The following is a 17,903-nucleotide window of genomic DNA, read 5'->3' as shown; positions in this document are numbered from 1 at the left end:
ATGAATGAATGAATGAGTATGCAACTCCTACTTAATAAGTCCACATATCAGTATAGTTCCTCTCTGAGGAAATCACCGGGGTCTATGACACTCCAAACCAGATTGCCGCCCCATCGCATGAAACAAGGTGAGTGAAAGAGACCTTACTATTCGCTTGCTAATATCGGGCCTAGCTTGTCGATAGCAGACCCATTCCTCGAGCTGGTCAGACTCAGCCTAACATTACCCCCTCCTCTCGAGCAGGTAAGGCTGCACCCCTATCCAACTGACTACGACACAGTGGGAGACGCAACCTAATGGTATACGACCCTAATGCACTCATGCATCCACTCGGTTTAGACGTTGGAGTAACCTCTGAAACCAAGAGGATTTAGGGACTTTCACCCAGGAATATGTATAACACCACATATAGAACAGATTTTCGGTGTCCCATCTGGCCATCCATGACATGCCTGTGGAGGCTACGACCTCGATGTCGTTAGGGCGTACGGTGGTCATATCACAAAATACAAAATGCATGAGTCATACCATCCAGTCATGCATCAAACCTATGCGTACCGCGTGCTCATATGGGGCAACTCCGCCTATCAGGGAGTCCCATAAACAACCTGCCCTATGGCATATGCAACGGTCAACCACATCTCATAACAAACATACAGATGATGCGTATGAGCATGTATCATTATGCTATGCTGTCACATACTCATAATCGGTATCAATAATCTATATCGATAACCGACACTGATAATCAGCCTCGACAATCGAAATCGACCGAATAAGGCCTAAAGGAAGGTCACAATGTGGACATTAAACAGCATTGCCCAACATGTGGCCATTTAACCAACATTGCTCCCAAGGAGTGGCCCATATAAAGCCAAACATATAGTGGGCCCAAGGCCCCACACAATGGCCCAATATACATAACCATAGGCCTCTCTCAAGTGCCTAATACACATTATGATGGGCCTCACTCATGGGTTACATATACAACACATTGGGCCTTGCCGTATGGGCCGGAATACGTCACATGGGTCGCATCACATGGGCCTCATATATATCAAGGTGGGCCTCGACAACATGTCCTATACACATCAAGGTGGGCCTTAACAACAGGCCCTAATACATCATAATGGGCATCAACCCACGGAGCCCAAATACATTACATCAGGCCTCATCAAATGGGCTAATTCAAATGGGCCGAATCAAATGGGCTTCACGTATATCAATCAGGCCCACCCTTATGTATTTTTGAGATCCAACCTATTCATAAGTTAACATAGAGGTAGATGAAGTAAGAGAAAAAACATCAACTTGATCAGAACTACCGTGGCCTTTGAGAAGTTGAACGGTGGATGTCATGGTCCACTATTTAAATGGTGGGGTCCACCTGAACTTTAAATCTGACCCATCCCTTTTGCTCTTGCCATGAAATGATATCTCAATATAGTTAGACGGTTTGGATATAACGTATGCATCATGGTGGGCCCCACCATCCAAACAGTGAACGGTGTAACTGAAATACACACATCAATTAGGGGCCTGCGGGCTTGCTGTCATCCAAAGGAGCAGCTAATGGCTGCTGTACATGCAGCTCGCTGCACAAAAAGGCAGAGGTGGGTCCCACGTAGGGCCCACCCTCATGTATATAATATAATATAATATATATAGTCTTATATTATAATATAATATATAATATATCATATGATACATTAATATAATATATTATAATATATTAATATTATATTTATTATATACCATGTCCAGGCCCTGGATGGCCTGGACATACACATACACCATGGTAGCCCCACACGTGAGGTGGGTCCCACCGTCCAGGGACGGTGGACGGTGTGGATAAAAACACATACATCATTGGATCCCACGTGGGGCCCACCTAATCTAGTGATAAGGTCACGCAGACCTAGATGCAGAGGAAAAACAAATTTCATAATGGTCTAAAACTTTTGGGACACCCAAAAGGGTTTTAATGGCATATGTTCAATCCATATTGTTTCCTGTGATGTGGGCCACTTGAGCACCACATACGACTGATTTTTGAAGGGCCCACCGCCCAAAAAGCGGCCCACCAAATGCACGGTGTTGATCTCCAACACACATCACAGTGGGGCCCACGACTGGGACCGTGGGTCCCTGTCCGCCCATTTGTCTGTCAGTGCAGCAGGCGCTGCCTGCGTGCCCTCTGGCAGCAGCAACATCTTGCTGCATATTTTTTTATTTTTTTAAATTGTTTTCCTATGGTTTATCACAGGTGGGGCCCGCATCAGGGAAATCCAACCCAGCTGTTAGATCTCATGGCTCAAAACAGACCCATCAAACCCAATATTCGAGGTATTTTGGTGTATAAAAAGATTAGGTGGATTTCAACGGTAGAAAACATTATTTGCTATGCTATGGTCCACCAGAAAATCAGATTAGCTTCATTTTTCGGCTCAATGCCTAAAATGAGCTGAGGAATAGGATGAATGATGTGGATTAAATCCATACATCAACGGGGGGCCTGCATGAGTAGCCCTTCCCAAAAGCTTTGAACCAAAGCAAATATTTGTGCTTTCGGTTAACGTCCAGCATCCCTGGACGCTGTACGATTTGGGCATATCATGTATATAAGGTGGGCCCTACTCAAGTGGGCCACCAAATGGTGGATGGTGTGGATACAACACATATATAAAGTGGGCCCCACCTACAGATGACTTGGATAAAATACATGCCTCATGGTGGGGTCCATCCGGGTGCGCCACACGACCACAACATTATACAAAAAAAATATGAAAAAGAGAGGGGAAGAGAGAGAGAGAGAGAGAAAGAGAGAGAGACACGTGTGATGAAGGGCTCCGCCACTATGAGCCCTCCCTTGCATTCAATCATACATCAAGTGGGTCCCAATACATGTGGGCCCACTAAATCAAGGATCAACGGTGGAGATTCCTTCTCCACCAAAATGGAAGGTTTAGATGACCTCTATTCATGCAAGGAAAAATAAACATCATGATGTGGTCCATGGAGAATGGCCTCATCATGGAATGATCATGAGAATCAAGGTGGGCCATCGGCCACACCTAGGGTCTAAAATGAGATCCATACCATCAATCAGTAGGCCCCACTTGGCCCATCATAAAAACATGAAAATCTAGCCTATAAAGCATCCACCGTTCGATCTTCTTGGTCCGATGGAATGCTGATCTCTTTGTGTCTCACTTTGATGGAGGGTGATGAGAGATGAATGGCTAGGATGAAGGATTTTGGGGTGGGAAGTGGGCCACACACATGGACTTTTCTCACTTGGGAGGGCTTGGACATCCACTCTTTTCTTCTCCTTGTTTCTTGGAAAATGTGAAGAGAAAGTGAAAGAGAGGGGGTGGTTGTAAGAGAAGTGATGGGTGATAGAGTGATGGATGTGAGGTGATAGTGTACTTGACATGTATGTGTGTGTAAGAGAGAGGGTGAGAGAGAGTTGAATTTAAGGTTGTTCTTGTACTTAACATGAGGTGATTGATTGATTGATTGATGGGACATGTTGTAAAGATTCTCTTGAGATTGTAAAAGGCGCGGTGTTTTCCTCGAACTGAACACTGGCCCACATCTTTTGACCTGGGTATTGGATCGGTATGCAAGACGCGGCGTTGGAACCACGGCGATGGTGCAGTCGCAATGGTACAATTCTCGGATTAAGCCGTCTCAAATCTATGGGATACGACTTAGGGTCACACGCAAACATCGATTATAGGTCGTAGGTTGCCGAAATTCGACTGGGAGGATCGTGGAAGCATAAGGAACAGTACAGGCTAAGATACAGGTCTCATAACTCTCCCCTCCTAATAAAAATTTCATCCTCGAAATTTGTAGTATATGTAGAACTTAAAAGAATGAGGAAACACGGCATCTAAAATACAATACTAGGCATAATCAAACATCGAAGAGATGACAATATAGCTCGCGAATCACAGCCTCCCGCTCTCACGACGCCTCATCAACATTACGATGACCCCATTGAACCTCGTATCCCGGATTAGAAATGATCGAAACTATGCAGCCTTTTAACCTCAACGGTAGGGAGCTATGTTCGAAAATCTCTAAGTTATTCGAACTTGGGGATCTAACCATTCTAGGTTCTCAACAATCATAGAGTGAAGGGTAGCTATTAGTAGATATGTGATGTTATCTTCAGGTATTCCTAAGTTATGCTCTGATATCAACCTCTGTCACGCCCTAAACCCAGAGATCGGACTCACAGGAATCCCGATCACCGAATTCGGTGCCAACAGGCTCCGTAATACCCCATTCTCAGCTCCTAGTACCCATATGCCAGATTTCGATCCTAGGATCTTATAAGGAGGATTTTTCAACGTACCTTTATCTCATAAGAAGCATAACCACAAGTTTACCCAAATCACAAAGGTAACATCATCATCACATATCTACTAATATAATCATCTGAATACAATGCTGAAAGGAAAATACATATATTAAAAATCAAAGCTCTAGAGGTCTGCTGCATGCTCCAAGCTCAACGATACTGTAACCTAACGTCATCTGCACGCATCTATCGTGCATAAGCTTATAGAAAGCTTAGTAGGTGGTGAAAGTGTGTGCACAAGGTAAGTGCAAGTAAGTAATATCAAAGTAATCAGAGTAAGCGAAATTACTGACAAGCCCATAAATAGTGCAATATCAGAAATACTAGTAAGTTCATAAATCATAATATATCAAAGTAATGCGAAAACATGCTGATAAGCCCATAAATACCATCAGCCATATGCAGGCTATGCGATATAAAAATATAACAAACCAATATCATATACTGAGGAAGCAATGTAAATCAGCTATGCAATGCAGAGACAAAGTAAGCCAAATGCTATGTGCTGAGGATGCAATGCAATATGCAATGCGAATGAAATGACTAAGCTGAAGTGTGAATTCAGGATGATAGTACGTAGTATCACAGGCTATGGGGTCTATTACAAAGGACTTCTATCCAAACCAGTCCCATGCTTAAATTTGGATAGTCAGACTCAATGTGGTAGACTCCTGATCTTAGGTTAGTCACGCGCCTAACCAAAATCTAGGCCATGTGAAAGTTCACAACAATTAGTTGCGCACCACCAACCCGAGTGGATAGTGAATGAATGAATGAATGAGTATGTAACTCCTGCTCAATAAGTCCACATATCAGTACAGTTCCTCTCTGAAGAAATCACCAGGGTCTATTACACTCCAAACCAGATTGTCGCCCCATCGCGTGAAACAAAGTGAGTGGAAGAGACCTCACTATCTGCCTACCAATACCGGGCTCGGCTCGTCGATAGTTGACTCATTCCTCGAGCTGGTCAGCCTAGCATTAATGCCTCCTCTCGGGTAGGTAAGGTTGCACCCCCTTCCAACCGACCACGATACAGTGGGAGACACGGCCTAACGATATATGGCCCTCAGCGCTCATGCATCCACTCGGTTTAGACGTTGGAGCAACCTCTGGAACCAGGAGGGTTTAGGGACTTTCACTAAGGGATATCTATAACACCCCATGTAAAATAGATTTTTGGTGTCCCATCTGGCAATCCATGACATGCCTGTGGAGGTTACGACCCTGATGTCGCTAGGGCGTACGATGGTCATATCACAAAATGCGAAATTCATGAGTCATACCATCCAATCATGCATCAAACCTGCGCGTACCGAGCGCTCATATGGGGCAACTCTACCTATCAGGGAATCCCATAAATAACCTGCCCTATGGAATATGCAATGGTCAACCACATCTCATAACAAACATACAGATGATGCGTATGGGCATGTATCATGATGCTATGCCGTTACATACTCATAACCGGTATCAATAATCGGTATCTATAACCGGCACTGATAATCGGCCTCGACAATCAGAATCGACCGAACAAGGCCTAAGGAAGGTCACAATGTGGACATTAAACCAGCATTGCCCAACAATGTGGCCATTTAACCAACATTGCTCCCAAGGAGTGGCCCACATAGAGCCAAACATATAGTGGACCCAAGGGCCCACATAAAGGCCCAATATACATCACCATGGGCCTCTCTCAAATGCCTAATACACATTATGATGGGCCTCACTCATGGGCTACATATACAACACATTGGGCCTCGCCATATGGGCCGGAATACATCACATGGGTCGCATCACATGGGCCTCATATATATCAAGGTGGGCCTCAACAACAGGCCCTATACACACAAGGTGGGCCTCAACAATAGGCCTTAATACATCACAATGGGCCTCAACCCACGGGCCCCAAATACATTACATCGAGCCTCATCAAATGGGTCGTATCAATGGGCTAAATCAAATGCGCTGATTCAAATGGGCCGAATCAAATGGGCTTCACGTATATCAATCGGGCTCACCCTTATGTATTTTTGAGATCCAACCTATTCATAAGTTAACATAGAGGTAGATGAAGTAGGAGCAAAAACATCAACTTGATCAGAACTACCGTGGCCTTTGAGAAGTTGAACGGTGGATGTCACAGTCCACTATTTAAATGGTGGGGTCCACCTGAACTTTAAATCTGACCCATCCCTTTTGCTCTTACCATGAAATGATATCTCAATATATTTGGACGGTTTGGATACAACGTATGCATCATGGTGGGCCCCACTGTCCAAATAGTGAACGATGTAGCTGAAATACACACATCAATTAGGGGCCTGCGGGCTTGCTGTCATCCAAAGGAGTAGCTAATGGTTGCTGTACATGCAACTTGCTGCACAAAAGGGCAGAGGTGGGTCCCACGTAGGGCCCACCCTTATGTATATATAATATATATATATATATATAATATCATATGATATATTAATATAATATATTATAATATATTAATATTATATTTATTATATACCATGTCCAGGCCCTAAACGGCCTGGACATACACGTACACCATGGTAGCCCCACACGTGGGGTGGGTCCCATCGTCTAAGGATGGTGGACGGTTTGGATAGAAACACATACATCATTGGGTCCCACGTGGGGCCCACCCAATCTATTGATAAGGTCACGCAGACCTGAATGCAGAGGAAAAATAAATTTCATAATGGTCCAAAACTTCTTGGACACCCAAAAGGGTTTCAATGGTAGACATTCAATCCATACTGTTTCCTGTGATGTGGGCCACTTGAGCACCACATACGACTGATTTTCGGAGGGCCCACCACCCAAAAAGGGGCCCACCAAATGCACGGTGTTGATCCCCAACACACATCACAGTGGGACCCACGGCTGAGACCGTGGGTCCCTGCCCGCCCGTCCGTTTGTCATTGTAGTAGGCGTTGCCTGCATACCCTCTGGTAGCAGCAGCGTCCTGCTGCATATTTATTATTTTATTTTATTTTTTAAAATTATTTTCCTATGGTTTTTCGGGCCCACATCAGGGAAATCCGACCTAACCGTTGGATCTCATGGCTCAAAACAGACCTATCAAGCCCAATATTCAAGGTATTTTGGTGTATAGAAAGATCATATGGATTTTAACGGTAGAAAACACTTTTTACTATGCTATGGCCCACCAGAAAATCGGATTAGCTTCATTTTTCGGCTCAATGCTTAAAATGAGCTAAGGAATAGGATGAACGGTGTGGATTAAATCCATACATTAAGGTGGGGCCTGCATGAGCAGCCCTTCCCAAAAGCTTTGAACCAAAGCTAATATTTGTGCTTTCAGTTAACGTCCAGCATCCCTGGACGCTGGACGGTTTGGGCATACCACGTATATAAGGTGGACCCTGCTTTGGTGGGCCACCAAATGGTGGATGGTGTGGATACAACACATTTATAAAGTGGGCCCCACTTATAGATGACTTGGATAAAATACATGCTTCATGGTGGGGTCCATCCGGGTGGGCCACAAGGTCACATCATCACACACAAAAAAATATTAAAAAGAGAGGAGAAGAGAGAGAAAAAGAGAGAGGGACACGTGTGATGGAGGGCTCCGCCAATATGAGCCCTCCCTTGCATTCAATCATACATCAAGTGGGTCTCAATACTTATGGGCCCACCAAATCAAGGATCAACAATGGAGATTCCTTCTCTACCAAAATGGAAGTTCTAGATGACCTCTATTCATGCAAGGAAAAATAAACATCATGATGGGGTCCATGGAGAATGGCCCCATCATGGAATGATCATGAGAATTAAGGTGGGCCATCGGCCACACCTAGGGTCCAAAATGAGATCCATACCATCAATCGGTAAGCCCCACTTGGCTCATCATAAAAACATGAAAATCTAGCCTATAAAGTACCCATCGTTCGATCTTCTTGGTCTGATGGAACGTCGATCTCCTTGTGTCTCACTTTGATGGAGGGTGATGAGAGATGAATGGCTAGGATAAAGGATTTTGGGGTGGGAAGTGGGCCACACACATGCACTTTTCTTTTCTTCTCCTTTGTTTCTTGGAAAATGTGAAGAGAAAAAGAGAGAAGGGGTGGTTTTAAGAGAGGTGATGGGTGATGGAGTGATGGATGTGAGGTGATAGTGTACTTGACATATATAGGTGTGTAAGACAGAGGGTGAGAAAGAGTTGACTTTGGGGTTGCTCTTGTACTTGACATGAGGTGATTGATTGATTGATTGATGGGACATGTTGTAGAGATTCTCTTGGGATTACAAATAGGCGGTGTTTTCCTTGATCTGAACGCGGGCCCACATCTTCTTACCCAGGTATCGGATCGGTATGCAAGACGCAGCGTTGGAACCGCGGCGATGGTGCGGTCGCAATGGTATAAGTTTTGGATTAAGCCAACTCAAATCTAATGGATATGACTTAGCGTCACGTGTAAACATCGATTATATGTCGCAGATTGTCGAAATTCAACTGGGAGGGTCGCGAAGGCATATGGAACAGTACCGGCTAAGATACAGGTTTCACAATACTTTATAATGAGGTCCACATAGGTGGACCACACAACCACCGGATCCAGCTGATATTCATGTTTTCACCTTCATTCAGGCATGTGTGACTGATCGGTCACGTAGGCCCCAAATCGGACAACAAGGTGGCTACAACATGAGCCCCGGTTTGGTCCACTTGTTGCTCAATATGGATAAAATATATGTGTCATAAGTGGGCCATAAAATCAGGGAAGAGAGAGAGAGATAGAGAGAGATGTGTGTGATGGAGGGACCCCGACACTATGGGCCCTCCCTTCCATGCATTACAATATATATCAAGTGGGTCCCATTACATGTGGGCCCACCAATCAAAATCAACGGTGGAGATCCCTTCTCCGCTAAAATGCAAGGTCTAGATGACCTTTTCATACTAGGAAAATAAACATTAATATGGGGTCCATGGAGTATGGCCCCATCATGGGATGGATATATGAATCATGGTGGGCCATCAGCCACACTTAGGGTCCAAAGTGAGATCCATACCATCTAGTGGTAGGCCCCACTTGGCCCATCATCAAAACATAAATCTAGCCTATAAAAACACCCACTGTTGGATCATCTTGGTCCAATGGAATGCCAAACTCCTTGGCTCTCTCTTTGATGGAGGTTGATGAAGGTTGGAGGGTTGAGATGGGAGATGAGAGGGGTAGGGAGTAGGCCACACACAAAGCTCTCTCTCCTTGGAAGTGCTTGGACGTCTACATCTCTTAGTGCTTAGGAAAATGGGTGGAGAATAAGAGAGAGAGAGAGAGAGAGAGAGAGAGAGAGGTTGTAAGAGAGGTGATGGGTGTGAGTGATAGATGTACTTGACTTGAGAGTTGACTTAGGGTAGGTTACTTTTTTTGGAGAGAAAGAAAGTATGGGCTATAGATGTGATGTGTACTTGACTTCACAAGCTTTTTAGCGACGAAAATTTTCGCTACTGAAAATATTCGTTTCATTTTTAACGACGAAAATATTCGTCGCTAAATAAACCTCACAAGACTTTTAGTAGCGAAAATTTTTGCTGCTAAAAATATTTTTCCACTTTTAACGACGAACATATTCGTCGTTAAAAAAACCTCACAAGACTTTTAGCAACGAAAATTTTCGCTGCTAAAAACATTGGTTCCACTTTTACCGATGAAAATATCCGTCGCTAAAAAAACCTCAAATTTTCGCTGCTAAAAAAATATTCGTTCTGCTTTAGCGACGACAATATTCGTCACTAAAAAAACTTCTCAAGACTTTTAGTAGTGAAAATTTTCGTTGCTAAAAAAAATATTACAAATCTTTTAGGAGATGAAAATTTTCGTTGCTAAAAAATCATTGTACAAAACTTTTAGCGACGAAAATGTTTGTCGCTAAAAATAATTTCAAAACATTTATAAAAATTTTTACTATGAACATTTTCATCGCCAAAGATAATTGTAAAAACTTTTAGTGACAAAAAATTTTGTTGTTAAAAACCTTTACAAAACTTTTAGCTACGAAAAGTTTCGTCGTTAAAAGTCTTCTTTTTAAAAAAAATATTCCAGCACAAAATTCCTAATATACACCTGTTAACAATATATTTCATCATATTCATCTTGATATACACCTATTATATTTCATCATATTTACATTCACATCCATCTAAACCTAAACTAGTAAATCCATCCAAATATAAACTACATTCATCCAAACACAAACAATCTTATCCACATCACATTCATTCACGCATAAATGCATATAAACTTAACATCATAAACAAATATATAAAAAATCACAAAGATGAAGGCGGAGGTGGTGGGGCATCGGTGGGTAAGCTTGTAGTGAAAGCCTGAAACATCTCCGTCATCCATCGCTGATGCTCCACCTGCATCTCCTCCATCCTCCTCTCCTGCTCCTCCCTCTACCTCACTAGCTTCTCCTCCATCCTCCTCTGCCTCGCCAGCTGATCCTCCATCCTCCTCTCCTACTCCTCCCTCTGCCTCGCCAGCTGATCCATCATCTTCCTCTCCTGCTCCTCCCTCTACCTGTTCAGCTGATCTTTGATGTCATCGACGACGACCCGTAGCTGTTGAACTTCTCTCTCTCTACTGTATCAGCTCGGTGTACGGCGCTGTTGCCAACGATGATGGATCAGCTGGAGGTAGCTCTAGTGGGTGCCATGAGCTTGGCACCATGGCCAAACCCACACACATATCCATAACGGGTGCCAAACACCTAACTCAGAATCTCTGGCTCACTCTGCTAAGTACCATCGGGAGTGGGCTGACTGCGTAAGGTGTCCATCTCCTCCTGTAATGAAAATATATGAATTTTCATAATAAATGACATTATTATAATTTAATACAATTAAATTTTACAATGTAAGAATTTTTACCGAAATCTCGCTGGCTCTAGGATGTACCCAAGATCCTGTTGCCTGCCGACAGTGAGTCCCTCTATAGAAGTCTACTGATCCGGGCTCCTGGCCAGTGATGGAATCTTACTGCGTAATCGAAAGGACAATAGAGTTAATATAAATGCATGGAAAGAATATAAATGTAATAATTGCCAGTACTTTCTTACCATGTCATGACGAAGCCATACAAATGACTTTGAACTAGTTACGTGGTTCACTTCTAACTTTCCCTATTGTCAGAATTTATTTTGCTCCTCTTCTGAACACATTATTCATAATACATTGTTATTAATTGTGAATTTAATTATTATGTTAAGATATCGTAAATATATAAATATTACCTGAAAAGAATCAGACGAAAACCTATCGCAGAGTATCTGCCAGTCCCCATCGGTCACGTGGGCGATGCGGATTGTACGGCCTCCTCGTGGCTCGTGCACCGCTTGTACTACCGGTGTAACTTACTGCAGTAATTCTTGAACCGCTCCTTCATCATGTCGTCGACAGCATGGGAGATGTGCGGAACACTCAAATTCAAGTCAAATTTATCCTGTAGTTTCGTAAATAATAGATTAAGGCAATAAAATTATTAAGAAAATAACTTAACCGTAAATGAACTTTTATAAAATAAATTTTAATTTACTAAAATTTACCTGAAGGTGCGGACAGATGAGCTGCCGCACATCATCTGCCACGTCTCCCCAACGAGGGGTGGTGGGGGGGATCAGAGATCGGCATAAGACACTGACCTTCGACGTAAACAACATGACATTATTCCAACAGGTCTAATGCAGTCCTGTGGGAACTTACCGTCACCCTACCCTCACGCGTAAGTCACTCTAAAAGTAACCCATGCGTGGGTCCACGTCCTCATCGGCTGGTCGACGATGCTGTTGCAAAAGAAATATGTTAGTCTAAACATAAACAAAAATCATTAAAAGAAATATATATCTAGACTTACATGCAATGCCCGGTGTATGCACGACTGAGGGATCAGACGCCTGCGATGCAATATGTGACAGCGATGCTGGCTCCATCGCATCACGGGTAGAAAGAGCAGATCTAGTGCGCGAACGATGTACTCTCCCACTTGGTACCATCACTAAATATGTGCAAGATACAAACTTATAAATTTAAACAATGTCAATACAAGTGAAATATACTAAAACATTATATAAGTAGTGTTGAGGGTACAATGCATTTGTGCTAATGCTTAGAGAGATAATTAAAATATGATTAGACCATTACACTATAATACAAGCAGAATATAATAAAACTGTAAACTTTAATTTATAACCATTGGAAATTCCATTACACATTGTCATTCTATATTAAATACACATATTTCGTTGTAATACGAAACAACTTTGAGGTAGACTATCCAAAGTACTCTCTGCGTAAGTTATCGTATGCTTCAGAAGCATATGTCATGTAGTGTGAAGCACTTGACATTTTTATAGGCAACATGCCAGTCACAATAGGAGAAATCTGGTCTCTCGGGACTCCATTCAGATGTGCAAGTGATAGAGTCGCATCTTCCATATCTTGTTTTTTGTGGTTATATATCTCTATCAACCCCAGAATTTCTTTGAGATAGTATAATCTTTCATCTGAGTCATCATTGATATATTCCACTCTACACTCATCGACCAGACCGGGTATCTCTATGGCCCTACCAGAAGAAGATAGGACCGAAACGTCCATCTGCAACAGCTGATGAAGTATGTTGCGTGCTTCTGCTATGCTCCGGTTTGAGGATGACATGATCAAAAATTGACTCAACTGCAAATGTGGATTATAAACAAGTCAATAAAAGGAATTAATCATAACTTGCAATTTTCACGTATACATGGAATACATAAATTATTCGAATTGAAAAATGACATGTAAATCATGTGTACATTTAATAATTATCGTCTGTGTCACAATCGTTTAGGGCTATTTCTTCTTCACCATCACTATCGTTGATCAGTATTTTCTCATCATCGTCTGCAACGTTGCCATCAATGAAACTGCTATCATCTCTAACAATGTCTTGTATTATTGAGGCATCAACATGATCAAGTGGCATATCATCTCTGTCTAGTTGCACCACATCAATATCAACACTTGAATTAGTCCCTGTATCCCTAAATGGCATATTTTCTTGATATGCTTGTTCAACCCTAGACGTGTCATTTCCCCCGTCCTCGCTATCTTCAACTTCTGGTACAGGAACATCAAATACGTTCCTGGGCTTTATTTTCTTCACCACGTACCAAGAGCCGCCTAACTTGGTGTCAGCGGGGTAAAATACTTGTTTAGCTTAGTTGATGAGGACAAATGGGTCATCCTTAAACCAATTTCGAGATAAATTTACGCTCGTAAAGTAATTGTCAGTCTGTATTCCTAACTTCTTATTTCCAATGTCCCACCAATCACATCTAAATAAGTACACTCGCTTTCTCATACAATAACTCATCTCAATAATATCCATCAAATTTCCATAAAAGTTAATTTCATCCTCCTCATTTGTTCCCTTCACAACCACCCCACTATTTTATGTGGTCCTGTCCTTCTCACGTTCTTCGGTGTGGAACCGAATCTCGTTTACAATACAACCTGTATATCTAGATACACGTCTATCAGGGCCACACGCCAGTGAGTATAGTGCATAAGACGGATCTGTAGAGTTGCTTGTGCGCAACGTCTTCATCTATTTTCATGTACATAATATAATTGTTTAGAGATTTTCTTAGGTTAAAATAATGTGCAATACAACAAAAATTTCATAGTGTGGTGAGATACAATGTGAAATCTTACACGTTTGGCGAACCATTCTGGAAACTGATCCTGATGCATTCGATCATAATTTGTGGGGAATTTGGACTTCATCTCGTCTATGTGTTCGCTACACATAAATGGCACGTCATCAGCAAGAAATATTAAGATCATCATGTGTAGAGAAAATAATACTCAAGGGAAGACTTACTCCAAGTATGACTTTATTTTTTCATAATTATGCAACACATACCACCGCGCCTTTGCTAAATCCCCAAAGTCCATATCCTGAAATGTCGGGGATCTTAAAGGACGAACGTTATGTGTAAATACAGATATGAGTCCTTGTTCATACTCCTGCCCTTCATCGGTATTCCGATCTTCTTGGTTGAATCTAGTCTCTATGCCACGAAGATACATGGAGTAAAATGTAAGGTACTCATTATCAATGTACGCTTCAGCTATCAACCCCTCCAGTCGTGCCTTATTCCTCACAATTCGTTTCAGTGCGTGAAGGTATCTGTACACAAAACCACTATGTTATACGTATGAAAACATGGATATATGTAGTTTATGGAATGAATAAAAAATTTAATAGTAGCTACCACATTTCAATCGGATACATCCAACGATATTGTACTGGGCCTGCAAGCTTCACCTCGTGCGGTAAGTAAATCGCTAGGTGTACCATGACATCAAAAAATGCAAGTGAAAATATTCTTTCAAGTTTGCAAAGGATTATGGCAATGTCCCTCTCCAGTAATTTAATAACATTTACATTCAACGATCTCGAACACAAATCCTTAAAGAATATTCCCAACTCAATCAGCACTATACTGATATCCTTGCTCAGGAATCCACGAATCGCAACCGGTAGTAAGCGTTGTAGAAGGACGTGACAATCATGACTTTTCATTGCTGTTACCTTACAGTCCGTAACATTTACGCGCCGAGATATGTTTGACGCATACCCATCGGGAAACTTCACCGATCTCAACCATTCACATAAACGCTTTCTCTCTAGTTTTGTCAATGTGTAGCAGGCTGCTAGTATAGTATACGAATTTTTATGTGGTTGCAAGTGCAACTCTTTCCTTAAACCAATTTCTTGTAGATCCAATCAAGCCTTGAAACTGTCTTTTATTTTCTTCTCTATGTTCATCAATGTTTCGAAGACATTGTCACATATATTTTTCTCAATATGCATGACATCTAAGTTGTATCACAATTTCAGATCACTCCAATAGGGCAACTAAAAAAAGATGCTCTTCTTCCTCCAGTTATAGTCCAATACTGTACGTTTCCTCTTCTTCAAGTGCGATGCCTTACCAAATCTAACTTCTCCAGTGTTACTCAGTTGTTGCATCACATCTTCTCCAGATAGCTCTTTCAGGGGTGGCCTATTATCTTGTTTGCCATCAAAGATCATCGTCTTCCTACGCTAACTATGATCGCTCGGAAGGAAGCGACGATGGCCCATATAACACGTTTTTCTACCATGCTTCAATGAAAATGAACAAGTCTCAATACCACGTGTAGGACAAGCCAACTTACCCTTCATGCTCCACCAAGAAAAATTTCCATACGCGAGAAAGTCATTTATTGTCCACAAGACCGCTGTATGCAATTGAAATGTTTGTCATGCAAATGTATCATACGTTTCTACACCTTGACTCCACAACTCATTTAACTCATCTACTAACAGTCACAAATACACATCAATGTCATTCCCAGGTGACCTGGGTCCAGGAATAAGCAATGACATCATGAAAAATGACTCTTTCATACACAAATAAAGAGGTAAATTGAAGGGTATAAGTACCACTGGCCACATACTGTAGAAGCTACTCATATTACCAAATGGATTAAAACCATCACTTGCAAGACCTAGTCGAACATTGTGAGAATCCTCTGTAAACCAGTCATGTTGCTTATCAAAATTTTACCAGGCTTCAGAATCCGCAGGGTGCCTCAGTGTACTATCATCATGAACACGTTTCTCCTTATGCCACCTCATATCTTCAGCCATTTTACGAGACATAAACAATCTTTGTAATCTGGGTTTCAATGGGAAGTACCTTAACACCATTTGCGGGATTTTCTTACCCCTTGCTTTGTCATGTTTCCACCTAGACTCTCCACATTCTTGATACTCTTCAAGCTTTCCATGCTCTTTTCGATATAATAAACAATCATTTATACATGCATGTACGAGTTCATAACCAAGGCCCAAGTCTCGCATCAAGGATTTTGCCTCGTAATGAGACTTAGGCAATGTTTCACCGTCCGGTAATGCTTCTTTCAACAACTCAAGAAACATGTCGAATGATTTGTTACTCCAACGATTTATTGTCTTCAAATGAAGTAACTTTGTAAAAAAAATCAACATGGAGAAGTTCTCACACCCCGATAAAGTGGACGTTGCGCATCCCTCAACAACCTACTAAACTTTTCTGATTCGACATCACCCATTGGAGGAATATCTTAGCTACTGTTTGTCGCTGCAAAATCAGTATCCACAGTTGTTCCCCTGAACACATCCCCTATGATATCTTGCATTTCGTCAATGTCTTCATCCTCATCATCCGGCACAATTGGGTCAGCAAGGACTTCAGTGGGCTCAACTCTATGGGTCATATCTTCACCACGATAAATCCACCAAGTGTAACCCTGGTCAATCCCAACTAGGAACAAATTGTCCTCTACTATGTCTAAAGTCTTATATATCATGTTCTTGCATTTTCAACATGGATACTTAATCCTATTCCTTAAATCTGCCCGATTTTGCATAAATAACATGAATTCTTGAACCCCTTGTTTATACTCTAAGCCAAACCTATTCTTAGCTCGCATTCAACTCTTATCCATGTCTACAATGAAAAGACTAAGTCAGTTTACGAAAATAGCTTTAAGATTAGGCTAGGTTATAGGTTTAGGTTATGTGTTTAGGTTTAGGGAATTGAGAATAGGTATAAGTTTAGGTTTAGGTTTAGGGAATTGGAGTTGAGATTAAGATCAGGTGTAGGTTTAGGTTTAGAGATTTCAAAATACGTTAAGGTTTAGGGAATTAAAGTTGAGATTAAGATTAAGTGTAGGTTTAGGTTTAGAGATTTCAAAATACGTTAAGGTTTAGGGATTTGAGAATACGTTAAGGTTTAGGTTTAGGAAATCGGGTTCGGGTTCAAGATCGGGTTTTGGTTTGGGTTTTAGGTTTAGGTTTTAAGTTTAGATTATAGCTAAGTTATAAGTGTAGGTTATAGGTTTAGGTTTAGGTTAGGTTTAGGGATTAGGCTTAGGGAATTGAGTTTAGGTTATAGGTTATAGGTTATAAGTTATAGGTTAATGTTTAGGGAATTGAATTTAGGTTATAGATTATAGGTTATAGGTTATAAGTTTAGGTTAAGGTTATAATTATAGTTTATAGGTTATAAGTTTAAGTTAAGGTTATAAGTATAGGTTTAGGTTATAGGCTAAGGTTTAGGTTTAGGTTATAAGTATAGGTTTTAGGATTTGAGAATAGGTTTAGGCTTAGGTTATAAGTTTAGGTTATAGGTTAAGGTTTATGTTATAAGTTTAGGTTAAGGTTATAAGTTTAGGTTAAGGTTTAGGTATAGGTTGGGTTATAGGTTAAGGTTTAGGTTTAGGATTTAGGTCTAGGATTTGAGAATAGGTTTAGGTTTAGGTTATAGGTTTAGGTTAAGGTCTATGTTTAGGTTAAGGTTATAAGTATAGGTTATAGGTTAAGGTTAAGGTTAAGGTCTATGTTTAGGTTATAAGTATAAGATTTGGGATTTGAGAATAGGTTTAGGTTAAGGTTGTAAGTATAGGTTATAGGTT

At 41.4% G+C, this 17,903-nt stretch overlaps 1 long non-coding RNA gene across 1 annotated transcript; it reads right to left on the bottom strand.

Annotated features, from left to right (window-relative positions):
* Positions 1-10,564: 10,564 nt before the first annotated feature.
* On the bottom strand, positions 10,565-11,457 carry LOC131227755 (uncharacterized). The gene is made up of 3 exons (XR_009162481.1): positions 11,286-11,457; positions 10,936-11,200; positions 10,565-10,815 (listed from the first exon to the last, which is right to left on the bottom strand). It is a non-coding gene; the product is annotated as an uncharacterized LOC131227755 (long non-coding RNA).
* Positions 11,458-17,903: the final 6,446 nt, after the last annotated feature.

This window comes from Magnolia sinica, chromosome 15 (genome assembly GCF_029962835.1).
Source record: "Magnolia sinica isolate HGM2019 chromosome 15, MsV1, whole genome shotgun sequence".
In the NCBI taxonomy this organism is placed as follows: Eukaryota; Viridiplantae; Streptophyta; class Magnoliopsida; order Magnoliales; family Magnoliaceae; genus Magnolia; species Magnolia sinica.
This window is presented reverse-complemented; position numbering and strand designations above follow the sequence as displayed.